Raw genomic sequence first — 22353 nt, forward strand, 5'->3', positions numbered from 1 at the left:
CAAGCTTCAGAAGTGCTGGTCAGCTGAGAACTGGGAGGCGCTGGCAGTGGAGAGCCAGTCACTCGGCTGGAGAAAAGCTGAGTGGGAAAGGTGGCATTCTGAGGACCTGTGAGGCATGCGAGGCTGGGGGTGGGTGGTGGAGGGAGGCGGGGCAAAACATGCAAGGCTCTCAGGGACCTGGGAAGAAAGGATGGAGGGTTTATGGAGAGACAAAGGAAATCCTTTACTTTCACATACAGAGACAGAGGGGCCAAGGGGAGAGGACTCAGCCATAGGCATCTAAAACTATGTGGGGAAGTATACAAGACCTAACGGTTCTTTTGCATGTTATCTCAGCACTGGAGGAATCCAAAGGGAAAAGGAAACAAATTACCCCAAATGTAAGACTACCAAATGACACGCGCGCGCTGACACCATCTGGTCTAACCTTCTCCTGTAATGGGGGCTGGGGGTGTGGGAGGGAGGGAATGGCAGGTCTGACAAGGGCAAGTGACTGTTGAGAAGCTCCGTGAAGAAATAGATTCCATGTGCTCAAGCTACCAACTTAAACTCTATACAGCGTCTTACTGACCCCCTAGAGAAGTACCTGCCAGGGGAGCCAAGGACGCCAGGGTCGTATTTGAGAAAATGTGGTTAGAAGTCTAGAATGAATAAAAATAATTCCAAGATCACTCTGGCAATTACAAACCAACGTCTCTGCATGGTGTGCACACCATGGACTGGATTCACTTCATTATCTTAAACTCCACATGCTTTTAGGCACTTTTTGGTCTCTTATTGAGGTCATTTCTACTGATCACCTAAATTTTTTGCCTGCTTGCTCACATGTTTAAGATGGGGATCTTGCTATGCAGCCCAGGCTAGCTCCAAATCCTGAAATCTCCTGCCTTCACCTCCTGAGGGCTAAGATTACAGACAGAGCCAACATGCCTAACTCTTCTGTGCCCTTTGTGTCTCGGCATGTTTCCCTCACAGAAGGCAGGAAAGGACATCGCCGATGCTGTTTCCTAAGGATAAAGTCTTTCTAACTGGATTCTCGTGATCAGGTTTGAAGCTGAGATTTCTGTTCAGTGGGGTCGAGTCCAAGGCAGGGCTGTGCCCGGCTCCCTGTCTTCATGCTGAGTGCCGCCTGTCCTCCTCCGGCTTACAGCTCCAGCTGTCCTTCCCTCGGAAGGGGCTGCACACACCCTCCAAAATAACTCTTCTGGGCTGGAAACAGAAGGCCTCGCAAGGGCACAAGGGCGGGTGGGGGGCAGGGCGGAGGCATGGCTGCCAGTGTGGAGACCCGTGTGTGGGGACCTGCGTTAACGGCCTTATGGATTGCCTTGGTTTTCCACACGTCTGACCAAGTCAATTTCCTGTGTTGGACTTCTTTCCATCTTCTGAAATCCAGAGTTTTCTGCTCTTCAATCTTGGCCTGGCTCAGTGGGTGATGGATTTTAATTTTTCTGCTTAAAAGGTACCAAGTGTTTGCCTGCGGGAAGGAGTCCAGAGCTGTGTCAAGGGAGAGACATAAACTTTAATTCTTTCCAAATGATAAAATTGGGTTGATTTTTTCTTCTCCACCCTCTCTCTTTTTTTTTCTTTAATTTATTAAAACTTTAAATACACATAGTGAAACCAACACTTTAAACATAAAATTTTATGATGTTTAACAAATATAATCACTGCCATAGTTAATTCTTGTAATCTCCTTTGAATAAAACATTAAATAAGTGTGTTAACTCTTCCACTAACATCCTAGGACTGTTATTAGCCCAAGAATTGGTTGGGTTTTTTTTTTTTTTTTTTTTTTTTTCTGCTCAGAAAGATTGTGTTACTCATTAAGACATTTTAAACATTGTAATGTTCTGTTTATACCTAAGAGAAACTTCCAGTTCCTGAATACACAGATATAAATAAGCAAGGTCAACACTTCCATGTTCTAATACGATTGGTCCTACCACATGTATCTTTCAAGTCCTCCCCCACGTTTGTCTAGCCTGAATGATGTCTGCGTGGTTTGTTTTAAAGAATCTTGATTTTATTAGTGTATTTGAGTAGTTATTTATTTAGAACAGAATATGTGGTATCTGTTTTAGACACCGTGTTTACATTCCAGCACACGGAAAGTAACCTGTGGGAACAAAGGAGAAACAGGCTACAGTGTCATACACACTCAGTTTCCAGCCTGAACAGAGTGTAATTACAGCATAAGATGAGAGAGAATCTGTCTACCGAGTGATCATCAAAGCCAGAGCTATAGAGAGGAAAATAACCCTGATTACTGAAGCCTAATCTTAATGATTCTGGAGGCCAAGCAACCCCTACCCCAAGGCAGTTAACAGAGCTTTGAGCTTAGAGTGCCAAAGAGACTTCGTTTCTAAGACTTACTTGATATAAAGTTTCCACGCTCCATCATTCCATCAGCCTCTCGTTCTAAATGACCCAGCTAAACGGAATCCTTCTCTGAAACGATTCTCTTGACTCTCCAAGGCAGACTCAGCCATTCCCTTGTCTGTCCCTCACGTGGATCCTGGGGTGTTACATTTTTTGAGCCATGGCCACTGATAACATGGTCATCAATCTGTCTTCCTTCTTGAACTGTGAACCACCTGAGGTTGGCTGTGTCTCTTCAATCTGTACACAGCCCTAACAAAGAAACTACTTGTTAGTGGATGGAAAATTAATGAATAAATATTGTCAAACAGAGGTGGGGGAGTGGCTCCATCATAAGGTGCTCGCTGTGCAAGCATGAAGACCTGAGTTAGCATCCCATGTACAGATCTAGGCACAGCAGAGCAGTGTGCACTTACAATTGGCAGCGTACGCTAATCAATAATCCTGGTGGTGTGGGGGCAAAGACAGGCAGGCAGGTCATTAGAGCCCAGTAACCAGCCTGGCCAAATTGAGTCCAGGTTCACTGAGAGACTCTGGTGGAGAGAAGCAGAGGAAGACATCTGATATTGGCCTCTGTCTTCTACACATGTGCACAGACACCCAAATGCCCAAGTGCACATAGGCACATGAAAACATATACTACAAATATATGCTCAAACAATTGATTAAATAGTGTCCCTATTCATTCAGTTCCCTGTGTAGGCTACAGTGTGGTGTGAAGAACACAGTAATAGACAGGGCCTTGTCTTCTGCCTTACACTAGTTAGTGGCTGGTGAGGGAGAAGACAATGATACGTACCATTCATAAATGTAAAGGATGTACTTCTTGATCAACAGAATCCACTTGACATCAAGTGAAGTCATTTTCCATTGTCATTACCTTGACACCGCCAACATTTGAAATCACTATGAGAAAGTCACAGTTTTGACGCGTTTTAATGTGTATACACGTGCACGCACATGTGTGCAAGTGAGCCTGTGTGCGTGGAAGCCAGAGGCTGATGTCTCCACCTTGTAGTTCAAATCCAGGTGTCTCACAAAGCCTGACACTCACTGGCTCAGCTAGGCTGGCTGGCCAGACAGCTCTGGGGTACCGCCCAGCTCCGCCCCAAAACTAGATTAAAAGTATGTGCCACCACACTTAGCTTTCTACAAGGGTGCTAGGGACACAACTCATATCTTCATGCTTGACAGCTAAGCACTTGATTTATATAGCCATTTCTCCAGCCATTGGGACACTTTTATTTCTGGAGTTTTCTTATTTTGGCCACGAAGAGAGACTTAATGCTAAGCCCTTGTCCTTGGGACAGATTTTCCATAAATGACATTTCATTAGTCAGCTGAGCGTGACCATATAGTAGAGTCAGTAAAGTACACTTCTAATTCTTTCTGTTCACCTTAGGGCTTAAATTATACATCTGATGATATGGTGCGGATTGGGACTGGGCATGTTGGGGTTTGATCCTCGTACTCAGGAGACAGAAGCGGAAAGATCTCCATAAGTTCCAGCCTAACCTATAGTGAGTTCCAGGCCATTCAGCTAAATTATGAGATGCCACCTCAAAACAAACAAAAATAATAAATTAGTGGTTTGCCTGATTAACATCCAACTTTCTCGTTAGAAACTGGGTTGATTAAATGCAAGAAAACAAAGAAAAAAGACAATTAAAAAATCCTTGACTTTTATTTACTTTCTGGTGTCTTGTTTTCTTTTATGTTGAAAGAGAAGCAGCCTGCTTATATTTTGATAATACTATTTATCTGTGCATGGTGCAGGCAAGAGCCAGCTGTTTCCCATAAAGCTATCTTGGGAAATCACACCAGAGCTGTCCAGAGAGCACATGCTATCTGATTCCACTACCAGGGGGTAGTTTCTGCAGAAATTCCGTAGGAGGGGTTTCTAGAGAACAGGCAAGATGTCAAGAATGGTTACTGCTGACAGATGCCAAAGTCGATGCAAAGCAAGTAAGGAAGTGGGAAGCTCCTCTCTCCGAGGGAGGAAGGAGATGCTGTGGATGCTTCAGCCTGAAGCCTTGGTCACTGGTGTTCTGAATATAACAGATGTTTTGTGACAGAGGTCCTCAGACTCTGAGGCTGACGACTGAGGGGAGAGAAAAGAGGCCACTGTCAGCTGTTGTTTAATTTCCCAATTCAAAGCATTAAGGAATTGTCCCTAAAGTCCCCAAGAGAAGTAACATTGGTGGTAACTCAATAGACCCTAAGCTTACCCCATGTCTGTGAGGCTCTGTCTACAATGGGTCAACTGACACGAAAGCCCTTTCCTACATGTGGTGGTTCTACCCCACAGCCTGGGGTTATGGGCTGAATGAGAAAAAAATAAATGAGCAACTGTGTTCATCTTTCTCTGCTTCCTGATGCACTTGGACCTGCTGCTCAGGTTTTAGCAAACAGAATTCTCCACCCTTGAACTATGAGCCACAATGAACATTTCCTTCCTTCCTTCCTTCCTTCCTTCCTTCCTTCCTTCCTTCCTTCCTTAAGTTTCTTTTGTAAGAATATTTTGTAAGGACAATGAGGGAAGTGACTAATGCCTGTCTCAAGCAAAGACGCTGGATGACCCGGGGGGAGGGGGCCTGCAGAGTGACCAGGGACAGTGTATCTATCTCAGGAGAGACGGTCGAGCTTTCGGCAATAGAAAGAAGCTGAAGAAGTTTTCTAGTGGTGTCAGACCGAGCAGCCCATACTCAGGTCAGGGTACTATAGACACAAGACCACTGAGACAAGAAAGGAGCTCTGAGGAACACACAAAAGAATCAAGTCAATACCTGCCACACAAGACACAGAAGCCCATGTCACAGTGGCTACGTGGCATCCTGTGCTCTGTTTCTCTCTCTCCATCATGCCTGGAAGGCTCAAAAGCCTGAGGGAGTAGTGTGTGCCTGTGTGCAGTGTGTATCTGTGTGCAGTGTGTGTCTGTGGGTAGTATGTGTCTGTGTGCAGTGTGTACCCATAGGCAGTGTGTACCCATGAGCAGTGTGTGTCTGTGGGCAGTGTGTGTCTGTGGGCAGTGTGTATTTGTGGGCAGTGTGTACCTGTGAGCAGTGTGTACCAGTGGGCAGTGTGTGCCTGTGTGCAATGTGTGTCTGTGGGCAGTGTGTGCCTGTGTGCAATGTGTGTCTGTGGGCAGTGTGTGTCTGTGAGCAGTGTGTGTCTGTGGGCAGTGTGTGTCTGTGGGCAGTGTGTGTCTGTGGGCAGTGTGTGTCTGTGGGAGTGTGTGTCTGTGGGCAGTGTGTGTCTGTGGGCAGTGTGTATTTGTGGGCAGTGTGTACCTGTGAGCAGTGTGTACCAGTGGGCAGTGTGTGCCTGTGTGCAGTGTGTATCTGTGTGCAATGTGTGTCTGTGGGCAGTGTGTGTCTGTGAGCAGTGTGTGTCTGTGGGCAGTGTGTGTCTGTGGGCAGTGTGTGTCTGTGGGCAGTATGTGTCTGTGGTAGCCATGCTTTAAATTACAAGCTGAAGCCAGGCCTGCTGCTTTAAGCCTGAAGCCTGTTCTTTTCCTAAAAGAGGAAGCAGAAAAGACCAGGAGACTCCATCACACACTGGAGAAGATCACGGGCGCTAAGCGTGTGGAGAGGAGTCAAATGCTAACTTCAATTTCTGTTTCTACCCAAATATTTTGCTTGTCCACCATACTGGCCTTTGCTCACACCTCAGGTGAAGTACCTCATGTGACTGCTTCAATGAATTTCACGAGCTCACATATCCACACTGTAACCCAATCGCTCTTGCACCATTTGAGAGAAGAAGCTCACTGTGATAAGCACAGTGATCAAAAGTAACATGGCAGGAGACAGATTATTACGGTTTCATTTTATAGCATACACGCCACCACCGAGAGCCAGTATCTCAAGGCTTGGGCTTAAAGAAGAAACTGACACAGAAATTGTTCCCTGGCTTGCTCCCTCTGGCTTCCTTAGCTGGCTTTCTTATTCAGCTCAGACCCACCTGCTGAAGGGTGGCACCACTCAGTGCCAAGTCTATCAACTGGCAACCAAGAAGATGCCCCATAGATTCAGCAATGTCTAATCAAGTCAAGTTATCAGTTCAAGTTTCCTCTTCCCGGGTGACTCTAGGCTTGTGTCAAATTGACAACTGAAGCAATCACAACACTTTATTTACTTATAGACCAGGGCTACACATGTGTGTCCTTTGTGAGAATGTTTCTTGGGACTGCTATCTGATGTTATGCTGAATGGCTGGACAGCACAGTTACCAGTAAATATATAGAATTAATTTTCACAGTTCCATTCTTCCTCCAACAATTAGGACATTGACAAAGGACCAACTGTGGCCAAAGACAGCAGTCACAAAAAGGAAGATAAAGCTATTTATTTTTCTACCTTCAATTATGTCATAGTTGTTTTTGCTTGTTTTTGTTTTTTACAAAGTGAGTTCCTAGACAGCTAGGACAGAGAAAGCTTGTCAAAAAAACAAAAAAAAAAAACAAAACAAAACAAAACAAAAAACAAACAAAAAAAAAAAAAACCAACCAAACAAAAAAAAAAAAAAAACAAAAAACTAACAGATCATGGCTTTGCAGTGTTATTTATCAGGTAAACTGTATTGATACATATAAAGCTTTTTAGTTTTGTGTTGCTTAAACTCACTAGAAACCAAAAGCAGAGCTATCACAACCTCCTCAGGCTCACATCACACCTCCCCGCCCCTCGAGTGATAAATGGTGTGTTGCTGTAAAAGTCATGCATTGTGGACTGGAGGTTGATATAGAGTTTTTCTCTTTATACTGTTGATTGCCAGCAGAAGCCAGGGTCTAAGAGGAATAGTGGGGTAGACCACAATGTTTGAGGAATTGTTACAAGATTTGCCTGTGACTGAGGGAGTAGAGGAGTTTGGAGTTACTGGAGATTGCGATGAAACTAGGGGGAAAGTTTTGGAGGGTCCCCTCCCATCCTCTCAATTCAGGGAGTGGGCCACTTGGGGAGTTGGGTGTTCATTTCTTTTGGTTGGCAGACACAGCGGACCAGGGAGAACAGGACAAGTTAATGAGCTGATTTAAGAGAGAGAGAGAGAGAGAGAGAGAGAGAGAGAGAGAGAGAGAGAGAGAGAGAGAAAGGGAGACAGAGAAAGGGAGAGACAGAGAGAGGTACATGTACGTGAGTGTGTATTCTAGTATAGGTGTGGTTGTGTGAAAGCAAGCTGACATTTAAGGCTTTATTATATCTCAATACAGTTGTACAATCAGAACTCATGTCTAGCTTCTTAAAGCACTTCCCAGACTGTGACCCCATCCTTCTTCTGGCCTCTCTTTGCTTCACTTTTCCTAGCAGGAAGCCCTACACTCATGACAAAGATCTAGCTCACTGGGGATGATTTATGAAGATTTTTAAACTGTTTACTTATGGGGGGGGCATGCCTGCACCATGACACATGTGTGGCAGTCAGATCTGGAAGTCACACATGTCTGGGAGTCAGTTTTCTCCTTCCACCTTGTGAGTTCCAAGGATCAAACTCAGGTCCTCAGACAGCAGCAAACACCTGTTGGACCTCAAACTCTATATTTTCATTAAGTAAGGAAAGAGGAAGAAAATGACCAATAAGTTCTGAGAATCACCACCATGGCCTGGCAGGCCTGTCCAACTCTGACAGGAAAAGGCAGCTACAAAGTTCACCCCTGAGAAGCTCACAATTGAATTTAAAAAAAAAAAAACTTGTAACGTTTTAATTAAATTTGTGGTTTTGTGCTGGGCTGCATTTGTAGCTATCTCTGGTAACATGTTTTTATGCTGCAGAGTTGACACCCTGAAGAAACTTTCTAGGCATGCTAGAGGCTGAAGAATGGCTCCGTCTGTCTCAGTCCAGGGTTCAGTCATTGGAAGCCTGCGGCTGCTGTCGACGAAAGCAAACTGCTCCGACCCACAGCAGCAAAGCAGAATGCCTGTTCCCCACAGGCAGTTTGGCTCCCCAAAGACAGGACAGTGGGACAGGCCTTCCCAGCGCTCCTCCTGACCTCACTGATCTCATGTGTTAATTTCTATAGGGGGAAGGGTGGGCAACCAGCCAAAAATGCTTAAAGAACATTTCAGGAGCCGCTGTGCACTTTGTCCCGTCCAGTTCTAGTTTGAATAGTGAGTTACTGAAGTGGACAGGATTTCACTAGTGGAAAGGACATTTACTCTGACACCAGAAACAGCTTGGTTTGGGGGATGGGGGCGGGGTAGATGGCGGGGCAGGATGAAGAAGCTGGCTGTAGCTCCAGGCCCTTGGAGTATGGCTGTGGTGGTTCAGACTCTGGGCTTCAGGGGTTGATTGCTGAAGGAATCCAGGGTCGGCTTTTCACCTGGAGGGCCTCAGCAGCACCAGAAGCAAGAACGGGTACCCGATGATGTCATCAGAGCCTCTCTTTAAAGAACATGGGTTGTTCCAGGGTCCAGTAACACAGTGCCACCCAACAGCAAATGAATGGATACTCAGCCGAACGGAAAGTGTCCCCTGTTCGGGACCTTAGCGACAGAGCCTGGCTCTTTAGACTAGAAAGGACAGCTGGGATCCTCACAGCTTGGGTGGCAGTACTTCCTCAGAAAAGTCTGAGTTCTAATTCCCCTCCAAGTTGTTACACTAAGGCGGTTTAGGACGTATGTGGTAGGGATGGGGTGCCCAATAGAGCACTAGCCCAGCATCTGTGAAGCCCAGCACTGAAAATAAATGTAGTTTTCTTGTTTACGTCTTACAGCTTTAGAGATGGGGTAGCATAGATCAAGAGTGTGTTTTCTGGGGTAGAACTGAGTTGTAAATGCTGACTTAGCAGTTTAAACACCTTTCCAGCAGGACTGAGTCTAACCGGAGGTGAAGTCTCGGGACAGAGAAAAACTCAGGAAGGATTATGAGTTAAGCACTTGTCACATGCCTCGGCTCGTGACAAGGGCTCACCTGATGTCAGGTGTTGACATTATGCTGACTAGGATTTCTGATGATTTGGTTTCTGTGGATTATTTGTTTCTTTTTGTGGTACTGAATATGGAATCCAGGACTTCCGGCATGCCAACCTGGCTGCGCCCTGACTCTTGGCTGCAACCTAGTCTTTGGCCCCCGCTGTTATCTCAATAGAGACCCGGCCTCTCCAATACAAGTGGATGTGGGCCCAGACTGAGCATGCTCAGTCTGCATCTAGTTGCCTGTACTTTTCTTCCAAAGGAAGCTAGAAAGGGACAGACGCTGGCTTTTGGAGTTTTCCAGGGAGGGTTTCCAGAGAGTATTTTAAGGCACAAGCAGGTAGTCTTGTGAAGACTGGAGGAACTGCATCTCACAAGGGAACCAAACCCCCGAGGAGCAGCTTCTGCAGCAGAGCCCAGAGAATTTCTCAGAGATGCCAAAGCAGGGGACCCCAACAGGCTTGATTCTGTTTCTGTGTCCGAGGAGGACAGGGACTCAGAGAGGAAAATGAGACGATCCGATGAGTGATTCCTAAGGCATCCAGCATCTGACAAACACTGAGGCCCGGAGGATGACTCAAAGAAGTGACATTAATATTCCAGGCAGAAGAGTTCAGGCACATGCTCAGGAAAATATGTCCCAACTACATTCCTGCTGAGCCTCAGAGTCTGCTTGAGAAGTTTCATACCCAAAGCTAGAGAGAATGAAAAAGAAACTGGGAATGTAGGGGAGGGGCATGGGTATGGGGGGGGCACTTGGGAGCATGGGTGTGGGGGAGGGGCACAGGTGGGGGAAACACGGGATGTGGAGCTGGGACACAGGGCGTGTGTGAGGGAGGGGCACAGGTATGGGGGGCGCGGGATGCGAGGGGAGGGACATGGGGTGAGGGGCAGGGGCATGAGTATAGGGGGAGGGGTATGGGGTACGGTAGGTGTGGGAGAGAGACACAGGGTGTTTGGAGGAGGGGCATAGGTGTGGGGGGCATGGGTGTGTGGGAGGGGCACGGGTGTCGGGGGAGGGACACGGATGTAAGTGGGCAGGACACAAAGTGTGGGGGGTATGTGGGAGAGGGTCACTGGGTGTGTGTGTGGGGTGAGGGTCCTACATTAGCTGCTTCCAGAAGCCTCCCCACTCCTTTCACTGAAGTTGGAAGACAGACTGTGGCAAGGGAACTTCAAAGGCATTTAGATGACAAACAGTTCAAGACTTCTTTTACCATATGAGGCCTGGTCCTAAGTACCTAGCTCAGCTACCTTTACAAAGATAATGCGCCATGGTCTCTGCTTGTGACAGGTAATGGAGTTTACTACTGGATAGTCACACAAGGGCACAAAGATGGGTCTGAGGGGTTGCTGCAGAGAGCTGTTTTCATGCTTCAAGAGACACAGGGTAGGGGATTTTTACAAGAGCTGGGAGAAATCTCTCTGCTCTAAAGCCCCCCTGAGGACACCTGTCCAGGTCCTCTCCAAAAACACAAGCAAGCACCAATCTTGCTGCTGTGGTGCGGGCTCAGAGTGCAGACCCTCTATTCTGCCTGTCAACACAACTTACCACGCTCCGACTCTCCTTGCTGCTCAGTCTTTCTGTGCTCTCCTGGAGAGGAGAAAAGCGGAAGTCGGAGAAACTTCAGAAGACATCATCCAGAACCTGAGGCTGTCTGCCCAGTGAGCCCCCATCTTTACAGTGTAGACATCATCCGGAACCTGAGGCTCTGCCCAGTGAGGCCCCATCTTAACAGTGTAGTGTTCATCAGGAGCTACCTCACAACTGTAGCTCTGCTTGGGTTCTCTTCTCTTGACACTAAGACACACCTGTGAACTAATTTGTTTCTTCCTTGCTGGCTCCTGTGAGGATGGACTCTGACAACACCACCTATCCCCCTTCCCCCTGCCTTTGGAAGAAGTGGTTGCCTAGAATGTACCAAGTATAACTGTGTAAACAAAGAACAACAAACCATTAGGCTGTGCCTCTAGTCACTCAATGACTCAGAATTCCTACCTAAAAAATTGAAAACGAAGCTTGAGCCAGTGTCTCTGGGATTGGCCAAAATGTCTGGATATTTGGAAATACTCAAATGCTGGGTACCAAACACACCCATCCTCTCCAAACCACTGACTCAACCTTGGCAGCCAAGAGATGCCAAATAGCATTTAGTCAGAGATTTCCTGGGATTAAAAAGAGTCAGTGAAAGGAATTTTGCTATAAACAAAATAAGGCCAGTTGTTTGTTATGATTTTTGAACCCCCAGGGCCAGCTAAGTTCTCAGCATGCCTTAGTTGGTTAGTTTCCCACACCACCTGCCTGCCATTCTTTCTAAGTCTTCAGTGTAACACATGTGCTGGTTCGGGGCTGGCGAGATGAGTCCGTGGGTGGGTGTGCCTGCTTTGTATTTGAATTTCTAGCACATGGTGAAGGCCAGGCATGGATGCACATGCTGAAAACACAATACTGGGGCAGAGGCCAGCAGACCCAAGGAGCTAACTGGCTGGCCAGCCTGGCTGAAATGATGAGCTCTGTTTAGCTAGGGATCCTTTCTCAGGGCGATAGGGTAGGGGAGAGATGGAGAAAGCTCCCCAACATCTTGTTTTAGCCTCAGTATGCTTGTGCATGGTCATACATGTCAACATATACACATGTACATGTGCACGCATGCACACACACACACACACACACACGACACATGGGTTGGGGGACGTTGGTTCAAATCATCGTATCATCTGTTGATGGAAACAGACAATAGCTTAGCCCCACTACCCTGTGACATTCAACAGTGGTCACTTTAAGTTCTTAGCTCAGCTCCAAGCAGACCCTGACTGAGCAGTAGGTCTTGGGGCCAGACACCACATGGACTGGATCTGGCAGAGTCATTTAGCATAAACCTGTTCTTTCTACCTCCTCTGTAGCCCCAGGGTTCCCAGAGTGTAACCTGGGAACTCTGACCACCTGTTGAAGAATCGTCCGTCAGAGGCTTAATAAGACTTCTAGTCCCCTCCACAGTGACAGGAAGTCATCATCTCTGGGTACCACTATTTCTAACACTCCCTTATGCCCAACCCCCACAACTGTTGAGTGTCTTAAGATTAACAGCCTCTGAACTAGAACATTAGTTAAGATTTGCCACCCTTCCTAGTCATTGTTTCCAGTGATCCCATGGCATTCTCTGTAGTTGCCGATACCATCTGAGAGCATTTACAGTCAGCCAGGTGGTTCCCAATAGGTAGGCTTGGGGCTGAGGATATGGTTTGGTGGTAGCATGCTTGTCTAGCATGTGTGAGCCTCCTGGGTTCCATTTTTGTTTGCCTGTCTGAGACGGGCTCTCACTGTGTAGTCCTGGCTGGGCTAGAACTGACTATGCAGACCAGGTTGGCAGCAAAGTCACAGAAATCTGCCAGCTTCTGCCTGGTGAGTGCATACTGGTGTTACAGGTACGCCATGTGGCACCACACCCAGCCCCCGGTCTGCGATTAACATTTTTTTAAAACCCTAGTATTGTTTTTAAGATTTTTATTTGGTTTGGTTTGTGTTTCACTTGCTGTCCAACTGGGAATTTTTGTATTATTACAGTATTATATAGATCCCATGTGCAGCACTTGCCTATTTCCCTAGACGATTAGCAGAATTTTATTATTAACTCATTTAACTTTAATAAAAGTCTAATTACATTTGAAGGTACCTGGTCTAAAATCCACCCACTCTTGGACTTGATATACCCAGAGGATTCATTAACCGGAGCAGTGAGGCCTGGGTGGAGCAGGTGTGGCACACTTAGCTACCGCGGATGCTGGGTAACACAAAGGTAAGGCCTGAGCAGGAAATGTCCACCTTTTCCTTTGGCAATACAGCTTGGTGTTTCTGCTGAAGGGGCAAAAAAAGGAGTTGGCAGAGCCTTCAGGCTCCCAGGGGATCACTGAGTTATAAGACCAGGATGTAAGCGGACCAATCTGACTGTCAAAGTCTGGGAGCCCCCAAGTCCTTATTAACTGGGCTCCACAGCTAAGCAGTGATCTACAGACATTGGAAAGTGGCCACAAATGGCAATTGGATCAATCCTGTTTCAGAGGAGTAAATCCTTGTAGAATCGGCCTCCTTTGGAGGGGAGTAGGCAGCGCTGTGGGTTGGGAAGTGTGCCAATTAACACAGGGTTGTGATGCCTAACGGATGGTTGAGACTAAAAATCTCCAACCTGAGTCTCAAAAGACTGTACTTCAGTGAAGACCTGACTGTGAGGGACAGGGTTCACCTGTATTGGAGTCTAATGTTGCTTTCCCTCCGAAGGGTCCTCTCCTGCTTAGTGGGTCCCTTATGCCAGGATCCGCTACTTCTTTATGTAGGGTTGGAAATGAGTCAGGCACTGTGCTGAATGCTTTACTTTTAGCTTTACTGTTAGCGTGTAACATGACAACATGCTGTGCAACTCTGTGGGGTGGTCAGGTAGTCAGGGGCATGATCATTCTCAGAAATAAAGTGAGCTGAAGCCACGAGTTCCTACAGGAAGGTAACCACAGATCCCATGGGTTTCGACTCTGTTTTCCCTCACTCACTGCAACCTGCAAGAGCAGGGCTGGGGTCAAGTGAGCAGTTTCGTGAGTGGAGAGCGGATGAGGCATGAGGCCGAGGGCTTCTGGATGCAGACCAGTGTGGATTGTCCAATGGCAACTGTTCTTTGGGACCAGAGGAGGCTGTGTTTTCTTCTGAGTAAATAGGAAGTGGTGGGAAGGGGCTCAGCAGGAAAATGCCTAGGTCTCGAGTATCTTAGAGGAGGATGGAAGAGCAGGAAGAAAAACAGACACGTGCTTGTTAAATAACCCAAATGAGAGATGATGACTTACTCCGGGTGGATAATGAGGTGTGTGTGAACAGCAAGCTCTAGAAACCGTCCCCGGCAATCAGATACATAGTAACTTGGTCTAAGGCACCTTAGTAGCAAGAAGCAGGCTGGAGTTTAGACAAAGCTTATTTTAGTTTGCTCTCTGTTGCTGTTAGAAATCTCTGACCAAGAGCTTCTTGGGGAAACAAAGATTTATTGCAGTGTACAGCGTAGCATCTGTTATGAAGGAAAGTCATGGCAGAAGCTCAAGGCAGGAACCTAGAGGCAGGAATTGGAGCAGAGGCCATGGAGGAACCCATGCTGTTTACTGGCTTGCTCACCGCTGCCTACAGAGCACTGGGCCCTCCCACACCAACAAGTAACCAAAGAAAAGCGCTCAACAAATTTTCCTGCAGTCTAATGTAATAGAGGCATCATCCCAATTGAAGTTTTCACTTCTAAGATGACGAAACTATCACAAATACATGAAAACTAACGTTGTGATCTTCACACTAACTCCAGTGATCCGTGATTTCCAATATCTAAACCTGAAGGCAAGGCTGTAAAAGATGTCCCTGTGTAAAACTCAGGACAGAAGTGGTGTGTGTGTGTGTGTGTGTGTGTGTGTGTGAGAGAGAGAGAGAGAGAGAGAGAGAGAGAGAGAGAGAGAGAGAGAGAATATGAATGAACCACCTTTTCTCTCCAAAACTAAAAGTCAGCAGAGATTTCCAGGACACAGAGAAAGCAGTGAGCATTCCCATACAAAACTCTTGGTCCTCTCTGAGGACTAATGGACCAACATGAGCTGATGGCCCAGCACAGGTGCCTGCCACAGATGAAGAGAAAGGCCTCAGCCACATGAGACAAGAACCAGTGAGGATGCTGCACACTGTGGCCACATTTACACAAGGAAAGCCAAGTAGAAGGTTTAAGCAATTACCCCAGTAACTACAGGCTGGGGATCCAGCCAACTTGGGCAACTCGGATACAAATGTGTGTGCCAGCTGCTTCCCTCGCCAGAATTACTTGATAATCACCCAACTGTCTGGTTTGCTTAGATAAAGAGAACAAGAAACAGGTCTCCATTTGAGGCAGCAACCTCCCATGGGCCACAGTGAAGTGGGCTGAGGAGGTACAGGGGCAGTTGTCCCCTGGAGCCCACCTCCGGCTGCACAGAGGTGTTAACCACATGAAAGACAGTGGGTAGGTTCTGGGGACCCTGATGTGAACAATGCCCTTCCCACGTTCTCAGACTTGAGGCAAACTTAAGAGGGAAAGCCGAAACGTGTTGTCCAGACATGGCCTTTGAGGGAATCAGGGATGCACGAGCAGCAATCGACCTGTATGGGGCAGAGCTGGTGTGTGAGCTGAGTTTGAACAGTCAGTAAAATTATCCAGGAAAGGAGAACCAGGGATAAGAGAGGAGTCTTGGGAAGGGGGACATTTTCCTCCTCTAATGTAAGAACTAGTTTAACAAGAAGATCCAGAGAATCTAGTACTCATTACGCACGAGGCACACTTTGAAGTCTTTATATACACCCTCTTGCTCCATCCTGGCAAGTATTGGAAGTATTACTGTCATTTTCCCATTTGTATGTATAAGAAACAAGAGGCAGGTTTGAGTGTGCGACCCAGTGGTTAAACATTTGTCTAGCATGCATGAGGTCTTGGTTTCCATTTCTAGCACTATAAAGATAAGGAAAGAAGAGTGGGGAGGGGAAGACACAAGAGGAGGGAGGAAAGGGGAAGTGGGAGGGAGGGAAGAATGAATGAGGGAGGGAAGGACACACACAGAGTGAGACAGAGAAAGGGAGAGAGAGACAAAGATATAGAGAGAGACAGGCAAAGACAGAGAGAGACAAAGACACAGAGAGACAGAGACAAAGAGAGACAAAGACACAGAGAGACAGAGACAGAGAGAGACAAAGACAGGGAGAGACAGAGAGAGGCAGAGAAAGACAGAGAGAGGAATCTAAGGCACACAATAGTTTACTAACTTACCCACAGTAACAGTTTTGGGCTGTGGCAGAGCCAGGGCTTAATCTACTGCTATCAGTATACAAACATCTACCACTCTCCTCCTGGTCTGGACTAGTCTCTAACAGAACCTCAATTGGCAGCAAGACCTGGTACTTCACTGACTAGAGTTGAGCTCCGAAGTCCAGCCCTAGCAGAACAAACTCCATGACAGAGCTTTGGTCCTGCCTGTGTCCTCTGTGCCCAGCACCTCCTACCTCTTCTTCCTTTGGTCTCCAACCCTCCACTTCTACCCTGCATAAGCGAAAGCCAGAGCAACACAGCTTCTCTCCTGGCCTCACAGGTGTGGAGAGCCTTTACAAGGTGTCAATCGATGTCCTTGTCAGAGTTTTTCTGATCCCTTTCCAAATGTGCTTCCATGACCTCTCGCTCAGGGCAGTGCCGAAATACGCCGCCGAAGAGGCTGTGGAGCTAGCTGTGTCCTCTGAGACATGTCCCATCCTGAGACATGTACCTTTCCTCTGAGGCCACCCTCTGCCCACCACCATTGTTCATGTACAGAGCCGGTTCCTGAAAGACAAAGGATGAACTGGAAGGGTTGCCCACACTCAGTCTCTCTTGGGGGAGCCTCAACCAAAGACAAAATATGTGGTTCAGAACCATATTGGCAACAGAGCAGACCTTTTCTAGTGTGTCTGAAAGAAATGAGCTAAGAACTAGTCGTGGTTCTCCAGAGACTTACCCTGGTTCCTGCAAGTAAATATTTTGGGATTGAATTTGTAACAATGTTTCCACTTTTTCAAATATGGCATCACAATTCCTTTGGGCTTAATTTTTTTTTTCAAACATTTAAAACAACCCAGTAAACAGATTTACAGAGTTTTTTTTTTTTTTTTAACCCAAATCACAGAGGGCGGCGACACCTCTACTTGACTGAAAACTTGATTTAAGTTAGAGAAGCGAGTGTTTGGACCGTGAATCTATGCTTTAAATTCGAAGTGAGGCTGAAACAAGAGAAGGCCAAGCAGAGGCGCTCCTTGGCAGCTCACGCCCCACTGTGGGCTTAGTGAAATGAAGGAGAAAGGGAGCCAAGGCCTCGGCAGGACCCAGTGTATCCGCAGATGCTCTAGAGGCTCACCGGCCTCTTCTAAGGCCAGCTCCACTCCCAAACTAAGGGATCAAGTTCTTAAACACAGTCTTTTCTATTCGCTTTCTGCTTTCTTACCGTTGCTTCATAGAAGTTTTCTGCTATTTGAAAAACAGCATCAAGGGAGGCTCAGTAACCCAGGTGACTCGCACTCCTTGGAAAGGTATAAAAAGATACCACAGCCTGCTACAACATGAGAGATACTTGTGGAAAGAAGGAAGAAGCACAGCCTGAGAATCTGAACTCAGGGAACACAGTGCTGTCCCAGGATCTGAAGGACCTGCCAGTGTGTCGGTTGCTTTCCCAATATCCTCTACAGTGTTCACCTACTCTGAGGGAAGGACCCGCCCCTTCTGTTCTCTGTTTCCTAACAGCCTTTCTTCTTCCACGGATGTTCCCGCCCCTCACATGCACACAGAGTCACACTGTCCCTCTCTCCACTCTGCTCAGGGACCCTAACTCCCATGTTCAGTTCCATTGTAGGAGGGTGCAGTCACAATTTTGCGAGAGGAAGTGATTCCCTGTGGTGGCTTTTATACCTCTCAGCCCGCAGTCTGCCTTCCTGGGAATTTCTTATGCAAATCACTAACAATGCATGAATACATCTTCCTATGAAACCTATGAAAACGATTTGCATAATTCTTGCATATAAAACTAAAATGTTAATACTTATGTTAATCAAAACTCCCGACATTTCCATTCCCTCATTAATTAAACAGGAAAGCATCAGAAAGATGTGGAGGCCAAGGGCTGAGGTGCAACTAGCAAAGCTCACAGAATCAGGCAGCGTAGAGGGCAGTGGGTAAATGAGAATCTGACTTCAAGTGAATGACTGCTCTGTGAGTCCACTCTAACCATGCATGAAGAATAACTAAGGGGGAGGGGCAGGGGGCATAGATGAGACTGGCTGGCTGTGTTTAATTTTACCACCTTTGCAAGAAACTAGTTCTCTGAAATGCAAATTAATACTTCACACCGAGTAAAAGCCCATAAAATTAGAAAGAATAGTTAAGAAACCCATTTGACTGGCAGACAAATTAGGCGAGAAATCTGGATAAACCTCACAGTGGATACAACATGAAGGTCACAGACAAAAGCTCTGCTTGAACAGCACACCACTTCTAAAAGTGGCAGTTTGAATGAACGCTGTCCCCTAGGGGCTCCTGTGTTTGCGCATTTGGTTCCCAGTTGGGAGAGCCAGAAGTGTATAACCTTAGGAGGGGGAACCTTGTTGGAGAAAGTACAACACTGGGGTGGGGGAATCTGGGGTTTTAGGCTTAGCTCCACCTCCTGCTTGTTCTCTACTTCCTGCATTGGGGCTGACATGGGATCAGCTGGCTTCCCGCTCTTCTGCCATGCTTTCCCTGTCTGGACCTCTACCCTCCTCACCATACTAGACTCTCCCCCTCTTAAGCTGTAAGTGAAAATAAACCCTTTCTCCCTAAAGTTGCATGTTGTTGGGGGGTATTTTTATCACAGCAATAGAGAAGTAACTGATACACTAAGGAAACATGATGATTACATTTTATCCATAATAGTGTAGGTACGCCAGACCCTACTCTCAAGATGGCCTTGGTTAAACTCAGTGAGTTACAAATAAAATGAACAGTCAAGAGCTTAAAAGATTTGTGGGAAGGTGGGGATTGGACAGAGATGGAAGGAGAGAAGAAAGGTTCTAGGTGAGAGTAGTCTGCATGCACCAATTGTCTAAAATCAAATTTAATTAGTTAAAGGTTGGGTATAAAGATACCTACCACAACTGCTATTTAAAATAGAGAGTAAACTGATATATAGCTGAGTTGGTACAGCACCTGCCTAGAATGCATGCGGCCCTTAATTTGATCCCCGACATAGAAAATCCAATTCAAGATAAAACAGAGAGTAAAGGCATGAGTTAAAAGGTGGCACCTGGGGCGTAGAACTGCTCCACTCACACGCTGCCTTGCGTTTGCCCTGACACACAGGAACATAGAGCTTTCAATTTCCACACTTGTAATGTATCAGTGGGGCTAATGGTAGATCCTGTGTTTAACAAATGCATCTGAGGCATTCAGGGTATGCTTCCAGGACTCAGTATCAGAGTACACTCATAGCCAAATGTGAGGCTGCTAGTTCTCTAAATTTACTATGCTGCGTGACTCAGTACACTGGGGAGTCATAACTAAGTACCTCAGACTGGGTAACTTGTAAGCACCAAGATGGCATTCATAGTTTGAGAGGATGAGATGGATGCTCAAGATCAAAACTCTAGCACATTCAGGGTCTGCTTGGGGCCCCTCTTCATAGATTGTTACACATCCTCCAAGAGGAAAGACGAAGGGGCCAGCGAACTTCCTCAGGCTTCTTTATAAGGCCATTCAACCACTTTGCAATGGCTTCCAACCCTGCCTCTCAAGTGCCTGTTTTTTAAGACAGTGTTTCCTTGTGTAGCTCTGGCTGACCTGAAACTCACTCTTTAGATCAGGCTGACCTCAGAGTTAGAGACACCTTCCTGCCTTTGCCTCCTGAGTACTGGGATAAAAAGGCATGTACCACCATGCCCCATATCTTTTATAATCAATATATATATATATATATATATATATATATATATATATATATATATATACACACATATATATATGTATATATATATACATATATATAATGTATTTATTTATATATGTATATGGTGAGACGGGGAAATAGCATTAATATAATTTACATTTTAAGTATTGTGTGTAAAATTATTTTTTATAGAAAGTAGATATACTATACTATATATGGTTTTAGTATATAAATTTCAAAAAGATAACAGACCATAACCTTTTGTATCTATTAAAATATTATAGATGAATATTTTACTTAAAAGACATTTATACACATTTCTTAGTAATCTGTCTTTGGATTGTTAACTATCAGTGGGTATTTAATCTTGCTAATAATATTCAGACTTATCGGGGCATAGATCAATCCAGTTGTGTCACTTAGGAGGTCCGTGTAAACGCTGGCTTTAAGATGTTGCTGTTTTAATTAGTGTTGCCCTCAGCTTTGGTCAGAGAAGCTTCTCTCTGGTTGGCAGGTAATACAGACTCATAACCAGCCCAAGTGCTACAAAAAGTCACTATGACACAATCATCCCTAAATGAGACATTTGTGTCAACTGCCTCCCCTGAGAGCCAGGAAACATCTGGAAAGGAGGTACAGAGACTGCAGGAGGTGGAGGGAGGCAGAAGGGCTGTGGGATGCCATCTGCTGGTATCAAGTGGCTGACGCACCCTCGAAGTCACTGCAGCTATAGTCGCTCACACAAGATCAAGGCAACTCGCTCAGTGAACATTCCAACAGGCAGACTTAACTGGACTCAATAGCTCATGAATGAAAAGAGGGGACTTTCAAGGGGGGAGGGGACCGCTCGGGGGGGGAGGGACCTTAGGAGGTGTGGAGAGGGAAAGTTGCAGATGGATGTGATCAACACACATTGTTTACACGTATGAAATAATCAAAAGAAGGTACTCTATAATTTTAAAAGACATTCTATAAAATGGAAAAAATCAGGTTATAAAATTAGGTTATAAAATACTGTGTGTGAACATAGTACATATTTGTTTACATTATCCAGTGTCCCTAAACTTTGCTATTGTTTTTAATGTGTGTGTGTGTGTGTGTGTGCGCGCGCGCGTATCAGCAAGGATAGAGTGTCTTCTATTTCTCTCCACCTTAGGGTTTTTTTTTTTTACATTAATTCTGTTTTTAAAAAGTTTTATTTATTTAATGTATATGAGTACACTGTCGCTGACTTCACACACAACAGAAGAAGGTATCAGATCCCATTACAGATGGTTGTGAGCCACCATATGGTTGCTGGGAATTGGAACTCAGGATCTTGGAAGAACAGCCAGTGCTCTTAACACCAAGCCATCTCTCCAGCCCCCACCTTAGTTTGAGACAGCGTCTCTTATTTGGACCTGATACTTGCTGTCTGAGCTGGGATGGGTGACCAACAAGCTCCCAGGAGCCACGCGCTTTTGCCCCTCCCTGTGCTGGGGTTACAGACGTGTACGGCCATGGCCAGCTTTTACATGGTAGCTAGGGATTTGAACTCAGAACTTCTTGCTTTAACAGCAAGCACCCTTACACACTGAACCATGTCTTCAGTTAGTTAGCCACTGGTGACTTTGAAATTCTGCTTTTGCAGTCTCCACCCCTGGAGGGACAGAGTAGCAGGCATGTGCCACCACACCTGAGTTTTGAAGTGTTGAGGACTGAACCCAGGGCACTGGGCACTCTGCCAACTGAACCAGTTTCAACTCCTGTGCCTAAGCTTCATTTAGACTAATTCAGATCCATTTTTCTGAAACTTTAGTTGTATAATTTCAGTTCCTTTGCCTCCTGTGGTGGGCGTGATGAGAACTTTTTCTGAGCTAATATACATTCAGGAGAGTATTGCCATCTCAAAGTGCTTCTTTCCCGACTTTACCAGCCTGCACGCCATAGCAAACATCTCGAGACCCCCCATCTAATCTCATAATTCTACTCCAGTAATTATATACACTGTGTGCCAAGAAATGCTAAAGCTATCAGCTTTCAAACGCCTGTAACAATTTTGTAAAGTATGAACTATGATTCTACCTTACAGTGTTTATTATGGGATACTCAACTATGTGTGCTTATAATTTGTAATAATATGGGATTTTAAGAATGGCATTTGTGAATTGTAAGGTTACCATTGTTAAATGCACCTCGTCCTACTAACAAACAAGGCTTAAGAGCCCTGGGTTGGGTTTCCCTGTTTGAGTAGGAAGCTTGATTCTCAAGGCAAAAGTTACTCGACCCTCCCAGCTTCGTGGTTTTAAGGGTATTAAAACGCTTTAACTGCCCTGGTGTTGTATGTCTCTACCAGCAGGGTTTGAGATCTTTCTAGAACCCTTGTTTGCTGTACCTACTGGTTAAATGAATATCTTAACTCTGCTCTCTTCCTGTCGAAAAGGAAAGCTGTTATCTGGCCCCTTCCTCCCACCTGCACCAAAGCTACCCCACTGCCTCCAGTGCTAACCCAGTATGTATCATGCTCACCCTGGGCGTGGCAGCTCAGACACACCTCAGTTTTACAACTTAACCCTCTGGTGACTTTCCATGTGGAGTGAAGCCACAG

General features: G+C 46.0%; 1 long non-coding RNA gene across 1 annotated transcript; it reads right to left on the bottom strand.

Moving 5' to 3' along the window:
* Positions 1 to 283: 283 nt before the first annotated feature.
* LOC143441932 (uncharacterized) lies at positions 284 to 4077 on the bottom strand. Its single transcript, XR_013109686.1, has 3 exons — positions 3179 to 4077; positions 2374 to 2631; positions 284 to 1494 (listed from the first exon to the last, which is right to left on the bottom strand). It is a non-coding gene; the product is annotated as an uncharacterized LOC143441932 (long non-coding RNA).
* Positions 4078 to 22353: the final 18276 nt, after the last annotated feature.

The sequence above is a fragment of the Arvicanthis niloticus genome, chromosome 4 (assembly GCF_011762505.2).
Source record: "Arvicanthis niloticus isolate mArvNil1 chromosome 4, mArvNil1.pat.X, whole genome shotgun sequence".
Taxonomy (NCBI): Eukaryota; Metazoa; Chordata; class Mammalia; order Rodentia; family Muridae; genus Arvicanthis; species Arvicanthis niloticus.